The following is an 18,262-nucleotide window of genomic DNA, read 5'->3' as shown; positions in this document are numbered from 1 at the left end:
AGCGGCTTGCAGGGTGGCCTTGTTTATTTTGGTAAATGTGTGGGCAGGGGAGGGAAAGTGGCTGTTTAAAATGCATTTAAAACTTTTAGTTTCAAATTATTGAACTCTGCAAGAGGGAACTTAGATTTCCCAGGAACAAAATGAGACAAAGCTTACTCCAGAAATATGTCAGGCATAAATACATTTAAACAAAACTCTTTAAAGCCACATTGTTGGTTATTTGAATAGAGAGTTGAGAATTTTCCTACCCAATGGGTAATTTAAGTTCACTTCACCTGTGGACTCAGAATTTGTGGGCTCCCACACTGAGACTGCTGGCTCTTTACCACAGTTGTGTAAGGTTGTGATTTGCCAACTTCTGAGCTTGGCCACTGCTTCTGAACTTCTGATTTGAGGTTCTAGCCAACCATGATTTCCAGGATATGGATCTTACCTGGTGTTTGCCTCCTACCTCTATGACTTTTCTTACTCCATCTGCGCTACTGATGCTAGGTCCCAAGTCTCTCTGCCATGGACTCCCATTGGCTGAATTATTAACTGCTGATGCAATGTACCTCTGGGCTCCTGAATTGCTTCCTCAGTTTATCATCACATAATTCAATCATATTAACTATCAAGGACAATTTGATATTAACATTAGTATGGAAAAATAAATGTGCAAGTATAGCCAGGAGATCAATTAAAAAGAATAACTCTAAGGGAAACTGGCTCTACCAAACACTAAAGTCTGCTATAAAGCCTTTATATCTAAAGCAGTTGGATACTGGCATATGATTAGGCAAACAGACCAGTGGGATAGAATAAAAAGTCCCTGAAGAGACCCACGTACATATGGAAATTTAGTGTGTGACAAAGGGCATCTCACATTGCTGGGGCAAAAATAGGGAAAACTGGGTAACTACCGGAAAAAGACAAAATCTATACCTATCTCACACCATACACAAGAATAAACTAAATGAATCAGGAATCTGAGCATAGACATTTAAACTATGTAAGTATGGGAAGAAAATATGGGTATATTCCTCTTTAACCTCGGTACAGGGAAAGTCTTTCTAACCGTGACTCCCAATACAGGAAAGAAATAAAAGAAGATTGACTTGTATGGCAAAAGTCAAAAGGCTGTTGACATGCTGGGAAAAATGTTTGTAACTTATACCAGAGACAAGGGGCTAATATCCTCAATATTTAAAGAATTCTGTAAGAAGGAGAAATGACCAAACTCAAGAGAAAAACAGAAAAAAAGACAGGAACAGAAAATTTATTTTAAAATGTATATATGTCATTTAAACATTTGAAAAGATATTCAAATAATTCATAATTAAAGAAATGCAAGTTAGAACTATACCGTTTCTCACCTATCAGATAAGCAAAAATTCAAAAAGCATGACAACACATCCTGTTGGCAGGGTTAGGGGAAAACAGGCGCTCTCACGCATTGCTGATGGGAATACAAATTGGCACAGCCCTTTGGGAGGGGAACTTGGCAATGACTAACAAAACAATTCATTCACTTACCTCTCAACTGAGAGATCCCACTTCTAGGAATCTACCCTGAAGATACATCTCCAAAAATACAAAAATATATATGTGCAGATTATTTATTGCAACATTGTTTGAAAACAACCATGTTTTTTAAAATAATCATGTTAAATAACCATTTTTAATAACCATGATTAAAAGAGTAGCTGAATAAACTATAGTACATGCAGACAATGGAGTACTATGCAGCTGTAAAAAAAGAGTGATAAAGATTTCTATGAACTGGCATGGTGTATTTACTAGGACATATTAAGTGAAAAAAGCAAAGTATAAAAGAATAACAGTAGGATGCTATCCTTTGTGAAAGAAAAAAGGAAATAAGAAATTATACATGTATCTGCTTAATAGTGCAAAAGGAAATAGAGAAAGGATAAACTAGAAACTAATGAGATTGGTTACATACAAGGAGCAGGTGGAATGGGTTGTAAAGGATGGGGGAAATGAGAAGAGGGTAGAATCGACTGATGGGGGCGGGGATTGACTCTTCTGAGCAACCCTTTTTAAATAGTTCTGACTTTTGGCAACGATAGTAGTGATTCACTTACTCAAGGCATATAGATAGACAAAATCAACAAGGATGGGAAAGGGAAACCAAATGAAATATGTATGAATCCAATCAGGAGGTATAAATCATGCAGTAATTCAAACAGGGAAATTTAATGTAAACTATAACATGGGAGTAACTGTAAAGGTGTAAGCAGTACTCTAAAAAATACTCTAACAGAGAGAGAGAGAGTATAAGGAATGAACAAACTTGGAAGGCGCTCCTCCCTGAGGATGAGATTCAGACCTCATTGGTTTCAGTGAAGGCTAAAAATTAGTGGATTTCCTGGGCCAGAGCAGCTCCACAGTCACCAGATAAACAGGAAATAACCCTCTGTGGTACAGGCAAGCCAAAGCTTTCAGGAAGGAAATGCAGCTGGCCAGCAAACCAAAAGCACTCCTCTGGGGTCCAAGTGGCCAAGACTAGCAGACTGGCACACAGAAGGAGTTGGGACACTGGAAGCCCATTCATCAGCAGAGCAGCACGAGGCCCAGAGTGTGTGATGTCCGTGCTGGGACGGCCACAGTGAGGTGGTCACTGGACCAGGGTCAAGGCAGTGAGCTCACCAAGGGACACTGTGGTCCGGACAAGCAGCCCTGGATTTTTCCACACACCGCTGGTAGCCAAGTGATAGGAGTGAGAAGATAACAAAACAGCAGCACAGTGGAACCAGGAAGAGAAATCCCTTCCTCTACAGTGTCCCTGTAGTGCCCTTCACTGGCAAATTATAACATTGTGCTTATTGCAAAAAAGAAATACTTAAAGGATCCATCTCCATTTTTGCAGAGTAAGTAATGAAGGGTGAATTTGGAGATGAAGGGCAATAAACTGGTAACTGGTAGAGAAGGCAAACAAAGAAATAAACCTAACTGTATAATAACAAATGAATAACACAACCATACAGAAAGTGAAGGAGAAAAAGGAACAAACCTCAGTTACTTTGAAAAACAGTATTTTTACTATGTGCACTAAAACTAAAGATAAAATGAACCATGCACAAATGTACATACAGGGGTATGGGAAATTACTTCCTGTGAATTCTAGTATTAAGTAAATAAATGAAAAAATTGTGGCTAATGAGAGCCTGTTTTATCGTTGTCAGAGAAAGGGGTTACAAGTAAAGAGCATTCAGGATAAACCTTGTGGTATTCGAATGGAATTGGAGGTATCACTATGAAATAATGGTTTTTATTATATATAAAGAAAGATAGATATACAAATAGATATAAACATGTGTATATGCACATATGTTTCTAGCTCTCTCCTCTGAGAGAAACTAGAAGCAATGATACTCCAGCAGCAGTAAGTACACCTAATGCCCAGATCTTGGTTTCTGAATACCATGCTCCAACAGAATGAACCAGGGCTCCTTGGAGAAATGGCTCATGTCATGGCTCGGCAGTGAAAGTACAAGATGGGCCTGGGAAAACCTGTGATGCCAGAAAGTAAGTGCTTAAAACAAAATGATGGGAACACATCAAAAGGATCCAGGAGCCAACTCGAAGGGGGTTTTTTGGCCAAATTTGAACAAACAAAATAAATAATGACAGTAATAGACTGTAAAACACAGAATCCATCAGTCCATTCTAATATAAACAAATAACTGAATAAACAGGGAAGAAGAAAAAGCTCTTCCTTACAATAAAATTCCAATTAATAGATGTAGAAGTAATGATGGAAAAAGAATGTCACCATTTTCAAACACTATAATAATCACTGTTTTAGACAAGAGTGATCAATAAATGATAAAATTAGTGGCAAAAGTATTATGAGAAACAGGATATTTACATAGTCTCAAAGTAGCTCCCCTGCAAAATACTTATTAATGGCAAAGGAAAAATAGTTTATAGTAGGGAAATCTAGCAGGTACTACCTTAACCAAATGATCAAAGGTAGTATCACAAGCGACGTGACAAATCAACATCACATGCCACTTGGTACAATGCACCAAGAAGGACACAACATAACTTCTATAGTTATGTTGTATAGTTAACCCACAATGCAAATTTATTCATGAAGAAACAGCAGACAAACACAAATCAAGGAACATTCTGCAGAAATAACTGGCGAGTACTTTTTTTAAAGGGTTAAGGCTGTGAAAGGCAAAGAAAGACTGAAGAGCTGTTCTAGACTAAAGGGACTGGAGTGAAGCAAGCAAAGCCCCTCGGGTGCAAAATCTGCAGAAGCACTCACTCCCAGGGTCACACGAGCGTAGGGCTGGCCCTGAAGGAAATCAAGGAGACGTGACAACTAAATGCAATATGTCATCCTGGTTTAGGTCCTGGACAGTAGTTGGAAAACTGGTGAAATGTGAATAAGTTCTGTAGATAATATAATAGAATGGTATTAATGTTAATTTCCTGATTTTGAGCATTATACTCTATTATGTAAGATTAACTTTTTTTTTTAAGATTAACTTTTGAGGAATCTGGATATACAGGGATTTTTGTACCGCTTGTACAAGTTTTTTAAGTTTAAAATTAACTTAAAAGGAAAATTTTTAAATTTTTTAATTAAAAAATATTAAAGACAAACAAGTAAGGGTACCGGTTTCTGGTGAAGAACTTAGCATAACGTCACATACAGAGGCATTTATTAAGTAAAGAAACTATAATGCATGGTGAAAGGGTAGGCTTTGGAACCATCCAGATGTATGCTCAAGTCTGGCCCTGTTAGTCACTAATTGTGTGATACCAGGCTAGTTACCTAGTCTTCCTAAGCCTCACTGTCCTCATTACACATTTACATAAATGGGTCATCATAATAATACCTACTTCATATGATTATGATTATCTATAGTCCAATCTACATTATGATTACCTATATTCAATAGACAATATTTGTAAGGAACTTAGTTCAAACTCAATCAATAGGAGTCCCAGTGGTTGTGACTGTGGTTGTTAGGATTAGCCATATTAATGACTAGGTTATGCCTTGTGAAGAATTATACACAGTATACTAAAGGGCCCCTTTAAGACCAGGTAGATACATTTTTTAAACTGAAAAATGGTTAAATAAAAGGTGATTGGGCTTCCCTGGTGGCGCAGTGGTTGAGAATCTGCCTGCTAATGCAGGGGACACGGGTTCGAGCCCTGGTCTGGGAAGATCCCACATGCCGCAGAGCAGCTAGGCCCATGAGCCACAATTACTGAGCCTGTGTGTCTGGAGCCTGTGCTCCGCAACAAGAAAGGCTGCGATAGTGAGAGGCCCGCGCACCGCGATAAAGAGTGGCCCCCGCTTGCCACAACTAGAGAAAGCCCTCGCACAGAAACGAAGACCCAACACAGCCATAAATAAATAAATAAAAATTTTTTTAAAAAAGGTGATTATTTTTTATCAAAACATGATTCATAGACTTCTTTGGGAGCAGATAGATTTTGGTTTACTTTTAATTCTGTAAAACCAGATCTATGACATAAAGCAATTATTTGTGCATTGCCTTAAGCAGTTGGGGAAAGGGCCACCACAGGGTGACTTGGGCATGGGGAGAATCTGGCTCACTAATAAGTCTTAATGCTGACTCTTTCAAAGGGGTGAAGAGAAGCCAAACTCCCTAGTTGTCTTTTCTAAGCAGATTCTGAATGACTTAAATGTGATGACATAGATCAAATATTTGAGGTTAAGGATTGCTTGTAGGTTCATGCTTTCTCCTATAATCCATTTTTTGAGATAACTCCAGCATAAATAATGGGCAAGCATAGAAGATGGCTGAAAATGGCTAAACAGATTCTATTTGGTGCTATTTCAGTGCTAAGTCAAACACTAAAATGTCTGGTGTTTCTAGTGATTCATTTATTTTATGAAAAAGATATGAGACCAAGAGACTTCTGTGGCAACTATTCCCTATATAAACAAAGGAAACCATCACAAACAAAATATGTCAATCTGCTGTCTTCCAAATATTTCCAATAATCCTTTAAGTTTAGGAACAAAGGCTACATTCCTGAATAAGTTTTCTTATCTTTAAAATCAACTCCAAAGTTTTGGAAACCCTAGCTTTTGAATATTAACCCAAAATAGTTTCTATCCAGTCATTTGGAAATGCAACTCAAATTCATGCTAACCTTAACGGAGGCAGAGATATTGTCTGTGATCTCTCACTGACCCCTTTTTGATTTCTGAGAACTCTAACCATATTGGATATTCCAAAGCATCTTCATCTTTGAATCCTCATCCAGCACGGCTCCCTTCACTCAGTAGTGACCTCTACCTGATGTGGCTAAGATCTGTTCTGTTTAGAACAAGTGTCATCTAAACTGTTGTGCTGATAGCTCCACCCTCACCCAGCCCCTGCCTATCCTCCAGCCTCTGGACAAGTGGTGACTCTCTCCTTCTTCATGACTTACCCCTTCACTTGGATTCTCAATCTCATACCCAGAAGCTCCTCCCAGTGTATCATTTATTTTTCTGATTTTCTTTCAAAACTACATAGGCTTCCCTTATACTTTCCGGGAATATCTTCTATTCGGATAGCTCTACACTTATGTTTCCCTGCCCAAATCATTGATTTATCCTTTAAACCTGGTATCTGTCCTCACTTCTCTACTGAGACAAATCCAAGGACTTTTTACTAACTTCTGTTTTCTCTGTCTCTGCCATGTCTAACTTTGGTGAACACGCAGCGTCAATCCTAACTCTGAACCTTTGCCCCTCTTGCGGCCCCACCTGAAATCTTCCCTCCTCTTCATTTGTGTCATTCTCACCCATCCTTAAAGGTCCAGCTTGAACCCCTTTTCATCTGTGAAGTCTCACCAGAATCCCCCTTCTCTGAACTCTTGTAATACTGCCAGTAGGATGCACTGCATCTCAGAGATGCACCCAAATTATCCTTTGGGAAACTACATGGTTCCCACTTTATGCATTCTTGCCCAGCGGCTCTTTCTTGGCCAAGGAGTGAGCATGTATCCCTAATCATGCCAACGGGATTCTCTCTCCCAGGAACATGAATCCTGAATGGAACGACAGGAGAAAGTGGATAGAACTAAACCATCCCAGCTGTAAGGTCCTGCTGCGCCTGTGTCCTAGCCCCACCCCCTAGATCCTGGGAGGTGTAGGATCTGATCTTCCGGGTTGTGACTCTTCCACATTTCCTTCATTTCTGCGAGCCATGCTTTTTTTTCTCTTAAGTTGACAAGAGTAAATGTTTCTCCCTACATCCAAATATACTTAACTAGGATTTTCCCATTGCCTTTTATTACTGTTTAATTTGAGGGAAGAGGAGCTAATTAAGTCTTGTGTGCCAATGAGACAGGAAGTTTCTTGAGGGCAGAAATTCTGCCTTACAACTTTATATATCTTACATAAGTTTTTAACAATTCAACTGCATGAATAATCATATATGAAAATCTCAATCTATAAACAAAGAGACAAGAATAATTATCTGAGATCATCTTTATGATTCTATGTTACAGTTTAGGATCATTTGTTAATTCCATAAACACATCCCAAGTGTCAGCTATTGACCATGCACCAAGTTAGACACTGGAGTCCTGTGCAAGATGAAAAAGACAAAAGACATGGCTCCTATATCTGGAGTTCTTCTTTCCAGTTTAACTTGTGTCTTATATAATGATAGTACCTAGTGTCAATTTGGCACTTATAATTCTGAAAAACTTTCAAATATAAATGGGAAAGCTTCTGATGGATCATGTGACCAAGATCAAAACCAGAGCAACAAGGAGAAGACAGGTCCCCTGACTTACAGTGATGTTCCTTCCTTCTGTCTACCACAATGAGAAACATTTCCTTCAGACACAATTAAATAAATTGTGGTATTATGTTTTATTTAATTCCCACGTTACATCCAACTCATGGGTTATTCTTTTGTTACACAAGATAAAGGCAGTTTTTGAGTTCTTGCTAGAGGAAAACAACAGAAGTATTAGCTGGTTCTGGGACATTTGATTAACAAATATTTATGTAGTGCGTGCTAAGTGCAATGCATTGGTCTATCCTGTGATTACACCACTCAAGACATAGTGACAGTCCCTGCCCTAAGTGGTCTTGTGGGAGAGCAGGGGAGTGTCATATATGTGGTAAGTGCTAGAATGCAGAGATACAGCCCATACTCAAGTTCCCCAAATTATTATGTTCACAAAGAATCTGAATTGAATTTCTCAGTCTCCCCCAATCATTTGTATGTTGATTGAAACTTATCAGCCTTGTTTTTTCCCCTCATTCCAGAACCAATGTCCCTTCATCTTCACAGTATCACCTCTCTCCAAATTTTCCCTTTTCTTTATATTCTCCCTTCCTAAATCTGAATTTCCAAGGTGATCCCCAAAACCTTACTGATCCACAGGACATTCACAAAGACCCTGATGGACCCTCAGTGGTCCTCAGAGCTCTATAAAAAATTCCTTTTTCTGAGAAGCAGGAAGTTGTCTTTGTTATATTGTCAATGGTCCAGGACAAGACCAGAGACCAAGAGCCAAAGGGTACACCATGAAATTACTTTTTTAGAAATGCATTGTTGGCAAGCCACATGCTTGAATGTACCGTTCTGCTGTTTTGCTTTTAGGGTCAACAGAAGTATATAAAATTTTTCAACTTTCTTCAAAACATGTGCCATGAAATTGACTTAATAAAAGGAATAACAACAGTAGCTGCAAGTTACAAAGCAAAACTAGGCTAGGACACATCTGTTGAAAGGGCAGTTGAGGACTTCCCTGGTGGCGCAGTGGTTAAGAATCTGCCTGCCAATGCAGGGGACACGGGTTCGAGCCCTGGTCCGCGAAGATTCCACATGCTGCAGAGCAACTAAGCCCGTGCGCCACAACTACTGAACCTGCACTCTAGAGCCCACAACTACTGAGCTCGAGCGCCACAACTACTGAAGCTCACATGCCTAGAGCCTGTGCTCCTCAACAACAGAAGCCGCCGCAATGAGAAGCCCGCGCACCGCAACAAAGAGTACCCCCCGCTCGCCACAACTAGAGAAAAGCCCACATGCAGCAACAAAGACCCAATGCAGCCAAAAATAAATAAATAAATTTATTTAAAAAAAAAAAAGAAAAGGCAGTTGATATAAAGACTAAATATTCTATCAGCTAAGAGTCCACATTTATCAACTGTTAAAACATACAACTTTCTGGACAATCTTAAAGATATTACTGTCATTTTTGTAAAAGCAATTTGTATAGGGTATAACTTTCATGTATAATTACTGCTAGTATAGGCAGATTGGGGCATTGCTAGGATGATTTGAGGCAGAGAGGAGTGAGAATATTAAGAAATGTTATACTCAGTACATTTCTAAACTATGGCAGGTAAGAGAGATCTGAAAGACTACACAATGTAAAATGAGGTCAGGCAGTGATTTAAAAGTCTGTGTGTTTCTTTGATCATAATACCTAGCACTTTTTCAGAGAATTTACTAACATTAATTACTCCTCACCGCATTTTCATGATATAATATCAACAGCTGCATTTTGTCTTCATTGGTTAAGAGGCATAATGAGGGAGTTAAATGATGGCTTATATCTGGAAAGGAGTTGGAGGCATATCTAGTTTCTAAAGCTTGCATTTATAGTACATCATTAAGAGCTCCAGCTTTGAGAAAAGACAAACCCAGGTTCAAATTCAAGCTCTGTCACTTAATATATCTATGTGACCCTAGGTAAGACACTTACTGTCTAAGCCTCATGTTCTCCAGCTGAAAAAGCGAACATGTCCTAGATTGCAAAAATGGGCCCAATTGTTCATCATTTCTTATCTACCTTTTGCCCTGCCGTTTTCCAATGCTCTCTACAGGGATGGAATGACTTATTTAACATCCTTACATTTAACTATATGACTTGCTTTAACCAATATGTCTGAGATATTAACAGACATGTTGCACAAAGAAGGTTGAAATGGACTTATGCAATTAGGCTTGTTCAGAGCTTGCAGCTCTCCAGTCACAACAGAACATGCCCAGCCCAGCCCATTGGAGGAGGAGATACAAATGGAGGAGCTGGATTGCTCCATTTATCCCAGCCAAGGCCAGGCTAGATCAGCCTTCAGTGAGCCAAATCCTACATGTCATGAGCCAATCCAGCCAAGACTGGCAGATCTCTTTAGCCAATCACCCACGTGTATGAGCAATAAATAGTTATTTTTGCATGCCACTGAGGTTTTGTGGGGTTTTGTTACATAACACTGCTGTGACAACAGAAAACTGATACATGATGGTAGTACCTATCACATACATGTCAGTGTGAGAAGATACGTGTAAATCACTTAGTACAGAACCGAATGATAATTATAACAGTAAAAGTGATAATAGGTACTGTTATTTTGGAGAAAGGATTACAGAATATGCAAAGGCATTGGCAATTCATCTGCGGATCCTGAATAAGACCTGTCTCATTGAAAAGTTTTTACAAAATCATGCAATTTTACTTCTAGTTTTTGCAAAGAACCAGGCAGATGGTCCGGCTGTATTTTTTAAGCTTGTGAGTATCCTGGGATCTGTTCTTATAAGTAAAACAGTTCTTTTCCTTCTATAAGATTTACCTTGTAAAGATTCAAAAATACAAAACAAAGAAGATTCAAAAATACAAAAGAAAACCAAACCAAAACACCACACACAGAGTACAGACAGACATTCAAATTCATGACCTGCTGAGGGAAGCCAAAGGCTAGCCTCATGAATAAACCAGAGTTACGGAGTTTTGCTCCAGCGGAGGGCTGGGCAGGGAAGAACAATCCTCATCCTTTTGGTTCTTTTCCTATTTGGGTAATCTTCTTGAAATAGTTCAGTATAATGGTGAAGAAATGTGGCTCTAGAGTTTAAATTCTGGTTCTGCCCCTTACTAGCTTTGCCATCTTGAGCACGTTAAACTCTGCATACATTAACTCACTCCTTAAGTGGGAAAAAAAACAGTAACCACCGCAGGTTGCTGCGAGGATCCCATAATAGCTGCAAAGCCTTTACAGCTGTGCCTGGCACACAATGAAGTCAGTAAATATCAGCGATTACTAGTTATTCTAACAGATGAGTCTGTGTTCCGTCAGCTCCATTTCTAACTACGCTAGAGAACGCCGCTATCTAAGCCAGGTGAGCCTAATTGGCCTGGATACAAAACAGCCCATTAGTATTGAACTACCTATATCCATCCTAAGTACAGAACAAAAACTGAACCTCAGATTTTATACTCCAAGGTGGGGAAAAGCCACACTCATGAGAGAGAAGAAGATACAAGGCCTGGATGAATGCCAAGGGTGATGTTTCTCAGCGGCTCCCAAGCCATCTCACCTAGTTCTCGTAAGAGCTATGAGAAAGAGTCCAAAGTGACTTCGAACTTTGCACTGCAGTTCTGTCCATTAGCACAAAGACAAATCAAATGCTCTTCACCTAACCAACCAGTAGCTTGAATAGACAAGTGACTTGCTCTCTTTTAGACACCAACATTCTTCCTTTTTTGGCTGTTTCTCTTACTAATCCAGTGAAATTAACCATGGGAGCCATAGTCTACTCTGGGAGTTACTGTCCTCCTTAGGAAAAGGAGATCAGGACAGAAGCCAAAGAAAGTCTTACCCTCTCCTTCATGGAGGCACTTCTTCCATATCCTCTCCTAAATTCTCTTCCTCCATATCATCCAGGAGTCAAGGAGTTGCTACTTCATTCCTTCACGGTTTTTATGAATGCTTCTCTATTGTAGCCCCAAAAGCTGCTGAACAGATCAGGACATTAATTACATTAGCCCCAATGCCACCGTCAGCCCCCATTCTCTTTCTCCTCTTAGATCCTGCTCAGCTATGCTATCCAACCAAGCAGGGTGAACAAAAAGCACCAGATGAAAATATAGCCCAAATAATACGCCAGCACTGTAAAATTCCTGAAATTGACTGCCACCTTGTAAAAGTTAACAATACAAACTTTCTCCTATTATCAGTTCAATCTGTTGCTGCCACAGAGAAATTTCAGTCCAAAATTCTGCCCTACCCTATTTCCTTCTACTGACTCAGTTCCAGGCAGAAGAGATGGTATTTGGGCCTTTGGGTGGAATCTGCACCCTGGGCCATCTGCCAGTATAATTGGAATAGAGTCTTAGCACCTCCAAAGTTTGATCATTTCAACCCTAAGACTCTCATTTCCCTCTTTTCTGAAATACCTAAGGGTCGACAGAACAAATGAGAATATCACAGCACCAGCCTTAATCCCACAAAATTCAAAAGCACAAACAAATTCCCAGTAATAACCTAAACATCAATTTCCATCTGAGGGCAGTTACCAAGCAAAAGATTCCATTTCCCAGAGCATATTCCAGACGCTTATTGCTATTGCCAGCTACAGACCATTGTAAAGATTTGGCATTATCCAGGTCTGCAAGGAAACAAACAAAAAAAAGAGAGCAAGAGAGAGAAAAAGGCCTCTTCCTTTAGATTTCAGGATGCCATTGACTTTGTACCAACTGTTAGAATTCCAGCCTTGGAAAGCCAAGTTCATGGGGAGAGAGAAATCGTGTATCAAGACATGAATTGTGTGGATAACTACTAAGAACCTGTTGTATAAAAATATAATTCTAAAATTAAAAAAAAACAAAAAAAACCCGACACGAATTGTGACACTGTGTGCTCCTTGCCATGCTTCGCCTGCACAACTGAGCTTATATACACAATTAAAATGGCAACTTAAAAATAAAAAGATGAAAGATGTTCTATAGCCCTCATTGCTAACTCTGCTGTTGCCAAGAGTAATCAGCAGTGAAAAGATAAATCCATCAGTATTTGAATTTAAATGTTAAAATAATAATAAAGCTTATGGTCTCCCTAAGGTTAGTTTATAATAAAAATAACTTCTTGAACCGGAAAACTTATCTGGTTTCTTTCTTCCTTTCATTATCCACTTAATGACTGAAGTTATTATTTCCATGGTGGTCTCCAAGCCACACTTGGTTTCTATGTAGATTGGCGTGTCACCTTCAACAATTTCACCAGCTGCCTTTTCCTCTCAAGAGAATATGATTAAAATATTAATCCAGCTTCTGGACTACTCTAGCAAAAAATTTTAAAAAGTTATATAAATCAATCTCTGCACCACATTTTCCTCGCTCTGAAATGTGCAATGTGTCCTTGTTTTATTTGTGATGCATCCACAGGAAGGTTAGGTACTAGCAAAGCAGATCTAAAATGTTTACCTCTCTGCCCCTCTCCTGCTTTGTCCTCCTGACTTCTCAAACCTGGAAATGGCAAACTGCGAGCCCCAGTCCGAATAAGAAGAGAAGAGCTGGAGGAAATCGCCAGGGGTCTAAGTCACGCGACCTGGGCGGCCCAGGTGCCTGGCAGTGATCCGCCAAAGCGCCCAGAGATGGAGGGCACACTCAGCCAGCCGACGTGGCGCTCTCTCGGCAGTGCTAACACGCCCCTTTGTCCTGCTGCCTGGAAACCATCCAGAACTGCAAATCCATTGCTCCGCAAGCATTGACCGAAACCGCCCCTGGGCCTAGCATCGGGCTAAATCCTTGCTTTTGAGGAGATTACAATCTAATTACTGTAATTAGACACCAATTGAGTATTAAGCTATGTGACACTAAGTAGGAATTTGAAGAAAATGGTCATTGTGGGCTGGAGTCATTGGAAAAGATTTCATGGAGCCTCCAAGACTTTGAAGGGAAGAGTAAAGTAATGCTTCAGGTTGATGAAGTTGATAAAATGGGCTTAGGATAAAAAAAAAAACACCGTGTGGAGTCTCGGGCTTACCTGAGGAGGAAATCCACCAATAAAGGTGCCGAAGGCACACTGGGTTCCCCGGACCGTTGTGTCAGCAGAGCTCATCACTAAGAAAATGGGTTTCCTCTCAGGTGAGGAAGAAATTTCATCCTTCCTGAAATTGTTTAGCATTTGAATCAGGATGGTGACGTTGTTGATACAAAAATCAAGCTGACATCCTTAAGTTACTTAGGCCTCCAATATAGAAATGTCATTGAAAGAAATGGCTTTCTAGCAATGCCAGTTCAGACTAGATTAAAAGTTGAAAGTACTTTCCTGTGAAGTCAGGATTACTGATGGAGGAACAGGTCTTTTTCCAAAGGGCACTAACAGCCAAGAAAGATCATTAGTAGAACCTTCTAGGACTAGGATTGGAATGATTGAGCCGTAGAATTCTGTTCCACTAATTTTAAAAAGTCATACTGTAGGTTTCAGTCTAAGTAATTAATAAAAATAGCAAGACTTTGTTTCTTATGTGCCCTTAATTATTAACTTTGCATTAATCTGCATATTTTAATTGAACTACATGCATTACGTGACAAAAGTGTCTCTGGAGAAACTCTGGTTTCTCCAGTTCGTCCCATGATTAATGACAGAGAAGGTGGACGGGGGTGAAAGCATTGTTCAACATGGCTAACTTGATTTCCAAGAGAAAAGCTGTCAAGGCCCATTTTCTCCCTCACGCTTAGCTAAATTGCTGACTGAATCAACTAGTGTAATGGGTTAATTCTGAAATCTTATCTCTAATTATTGTGTAAAACTGAAATGTACCTCTGTCTCCTTTTTGGGAGGATTTTTTTTAATGGCGGAATGACAATCATTTCATTCCAAGTATCATCTGCAAGTCAGGTTTTCCATAAGGCAGACAGGGCCTTGGTGAAACTGATGTTTCTGAAGAGTTTGTCTACACTTCAGCCTGGGAACAGACTGCAAAGTGGGCTGGGGTGGAAATAAGAGCTGGGCTTTCTGTGAGCTTTCTGGAAGGTCAAAGGAGGCGTGACGTTCACTCGGCTCTGTGCTGTAAGGAACTCAGGCCTCTCTTCTCCGTTTGAAGACTGTAACGTGGGCCTGGTATCCGCCATTCATTCCCACAATTCCCAACTGTCAAGGAGTATCTCGGAAGCGTCTAGGAACGGGTGTGGCTGCAGACTCAGAGAAGCTGCTTCTCAGCTACCACCAGCTGGGAGCTGAGTTTGCTGTGCTGACCACAAGCCTAGGACTCCTCCAGACCAGCAACTCTGGCACTTTGCAGCGAACACACATGATGAATGGTGTATGGGCACACACCCGTGGGCGTTCCCAGGATCATGCACCATTCCCTGAGTGCTGGCTTTAACCCCACCCTTTCTCCAAAACAAGAAAGCATGGCACAATATTAGATGAGAGAGACAGCATAATCGGGAAAGGCTTGAATCCGCTCTAAGGTATGCATCGAACAAAAATAAATAATTCAGAGACGTCAGCACATTATTAAGAAAAAAATGGACTGAAACATTTCACAGAGTTGCGACACCACGTTGAGAACTGCTGCCTTTGACACGAAGCTGCCTGGGACACCGGACACTTGTCACACAAGTTGACAGCAACTGATCAGTCTCGAGGGCTACCCTGACTGGCTGTCTACCACCGTGCTGCCCTTTCTCCGTAGCGAACAGACCCACACCTATGATCGTACGGAGTGATGATTAAGAGCATGTACTTCTGTATATAAAATAGATAAACAACAAGGACCAACTGTATAGCACAGGAAACTATATTCAGTATCTTGTAATAACCTATAATGGAGAAGAATCTGAAAAAGAATAGATATAAAAATAGATATATATAGATATATAGATATATCTGAATCACTTTGCTGTATACCTGAAGGTAACACAACATTGTAAATTAACTACAATTCAATTTTTTTAAATGGTTAAAAAATAAAATAAAATCTAGGAAAATAAATGTGAAAACCGAAACCTTTTAAAAAAAAAAAGCACGCACTCTGAAGACAGCCTGCCTGAATTCAAATCCTAATTTCTCATTTTTTCGCTCTTCATTAGGGCTGTTCACAAATACTCCCATTCTCCTCCTCCTGAGGTAGATGGTGCCTTACATTTCCTGCCACCTTGAAGTTGGGCATGTCTGTGTGACTTACTTTAATTCCTATGTGAGAAGTGATGATTCACTTCTGGGCAAAAGTCAGTAAGCCCGGGCTTCCCTGGTGGTGCAGTGGTTGAGAATCTGCCTGCCAATGCAGGGGACACGGGTTCGAGCCCTGGTCTGGGAAGATCTCACATGTCGCGGAGCAACTAGGCCCGTGAGCCACAACTACTGAGCCTGCGCGTCTGGAGCCTGTGCTCTGCAACAGGAGAGGCCGTGATAGTGAGAGGCCCGCGCACCGCGATGAAGAGTGGCCCCCACTTGCCGCAACTATAGAAAGCCCTCGCACAGAAACGAAGACCCAACATAGCAATCAATCAATCAATCAATCTTTAAAAAAAAAAAAAAAGTCAATAAGCCCTCCTTACTCGAGTGGCCCACGGTCCAGCAGTATAGGACTCACCTGGAAGCTTGCTAGAAATGCAGAATCTCAGGCCCACCCCAGACCTCCTGATTCGCGATGTGTACTTCACAAGCTCCCCAGGCCATGCACACGCACATTCGAGTGGGAAGCCCTGCTCCAAAGCAAGAGCCCTGCTCGCCATTTGCTCATCTCCCTGCCACTGTGACTGATGATGTCCCAGACGGTGGCCTAAGCCCTTGGCCTGATCTGAGATGGACAAGAAGTAAAGCACGAGAGAATCAAAGCTTTGTTCTAAGCCACTAAAACGTGAGGGCTGTTCCTGTGGCATAAACAAGCCTATTCGGGTACAATCACTTAGTGCTCTGCGACCCTGGACAGGTCACTTAACCTCTCTGTGCCTCAGTTTCCTTGATGTAAAACGGAGATGATAACAGTACTGATTCTTAGGGTTGATGTGAGGATTACTGAGGTAACATATGAATAGAGCCTGGCACACATTCAATGTAAATAAATGTTAGCGTCTGTTACTGACACACCCCGTGCCCACAACTCAAATCTTGCCTAGTGATGTGTGATTCCTCAGTGACAGTAGGATCAGAACCTTTGCCCCCTGGCAATCCCCTACCCCAAACCACTCATACTCCAGGATGAGTATGAAATCACTCACATCAGAAAGAGAATGAAAAATGACTCCTCCTCGGAAAGAAGTAGGGGATCTTTGTAACCTGGCCCAAGCATCCCTGGCCTGGAGCTTCACATCACTGCCTTTCCCCTACTCTAATATCGCATATGCAGCCCTCACCCTCCCACCTGCCTTCCCAAATCCTACTTGCCTTTCAGGGCACAGCTAGTGTCCCTCCTTCTCCATGAAGTCTGCCTCAAAGACTTCTTTACTATGCAGTTTAGAATTAAGACATAGTATCTGCCTATTATGCATAAGGCTTTGCCCTGAACTCAATGCTGGGTTAAAACACACACACACACACACACACACACACACACACACAATACCTAATAAATGTTTATTTTTTGTCTTTTCTAGCACCAAAGGGTTACCAAGCCTGTTCCCCAAGAAAACTGGCAAAGGCACAGTGATGGGGATGGTATAGAGGTAGTTTCTGTTTAAGTCCTGCTTTTTAAAAGGGTCCAATAGATTTCTGACATTATAGTAACTGTCTTAAAAGTGATAAATACTTGACAACATTTTTTATATGATGATCATGAATAAAATGGGCTTTTTTAGTCTAAACCCAAATAAAATGATAAATTATCTTTTCTCCTTGCCACTCCCTTAAAGTGTATGTAAGGAAACAAACTATTCTAAGCCAGGGTAAATATTTTAGTGTCCTGAATCTCTCTTTCATATTCATAAACCGACTTGAAAAAAGAATCACGGTACCGAAGCGATTCACCACAGCTGCGCAATGAACCACATGACTCAGTTCCAAAGTCACAGAACTTGAATAAGCACCTTAGAAATCCAACCTCAACATTTCATATTCTCTAGACCAGGGGGCAGCAAACATTTTCTTAAAGGGCCAGACACTGGACATTTTAGGCTGTGGGAACCACAGGTCTCTGTCACTGCCACTCGACTCTGCCACTGTAGCACAGAAGCAGCCCCAGACGATACAGACACAAATGGGCATGGCTATGTTCCAACCAAACTTAATTTATGGACACTGACCTTTGAATTTCACATGTTCACGGGTCACTAAAATCTCCTTTTGATTTTTTTTCAACCATTTAAAAATGTAAAACCATTTTCAACCTGTGAGCTGTTCCCCAACAGCCAGCAAGCAGGGTATGCCAGCTCCTGCTCCAGACCCCCAGGTTCATGCTTCTTCAACCACAGCACAAAGTCTCCCTGGTAGTCATGGATACATGGTATGGAGCCCAGTGGTCACTTAAAAATCAGGTGAGAAATAATCCCACGAGCCCGTTTTTATTAGCTCAACTTGAAAAAACAAAGATCC

General features: G+C 40.7%; 1 protein-coding gene across 6 annotated transcripts in view; it reads right to left on the bottom strand.

The window, feature by feature from the left end:
* ADAT2 (adenosine deaminase tRNA specific 2) overlaps nucleotides 1-18,262 on the bottom strand; it is a 79,835-nt gene that overhangs the window by 35,436 nt on the left and 26,137 nt on the right. The window contains exon 7 of one of the 6 annotated variants that reach the window (XR_009506255.1): nucleotides 11,721-11,739. The exons of the other annotated variants lie outside the window; for them this stretch is intronic. The gene's annotated coding sequence lies outside the window, so the exon portion shown is untranslated. Of the gene's footprint in view, nucleotides 1-11,720; nucleotides 11,740-18,262 lie in introns of those variants that run through there. 6 annotated transcript variants of the gene reach the window in all.

The sequence above is a fragment of the Balaenoptera ricei genome, chromosome 12 (genome assembly GCF_028023285.1).
Source record: "Balaenoptera ricei isolate mBalRic1 chromosome 12, mBalRic1.hap2, whole genome shotgun sequence".
In the NCBI taxonomy this organism is placed as follows: domain Eukaryota; kingdom Metazoa; phylum Chordata; class Mammalia; order Artiodactyla; family Balaenopteridae; genus Balaenoptera; species Balaenoptera ricei.
Note: the sequence above shows the minus strand (reverse complement) of the source record. Positions and strands in the feature narration are given on the sequence as shown.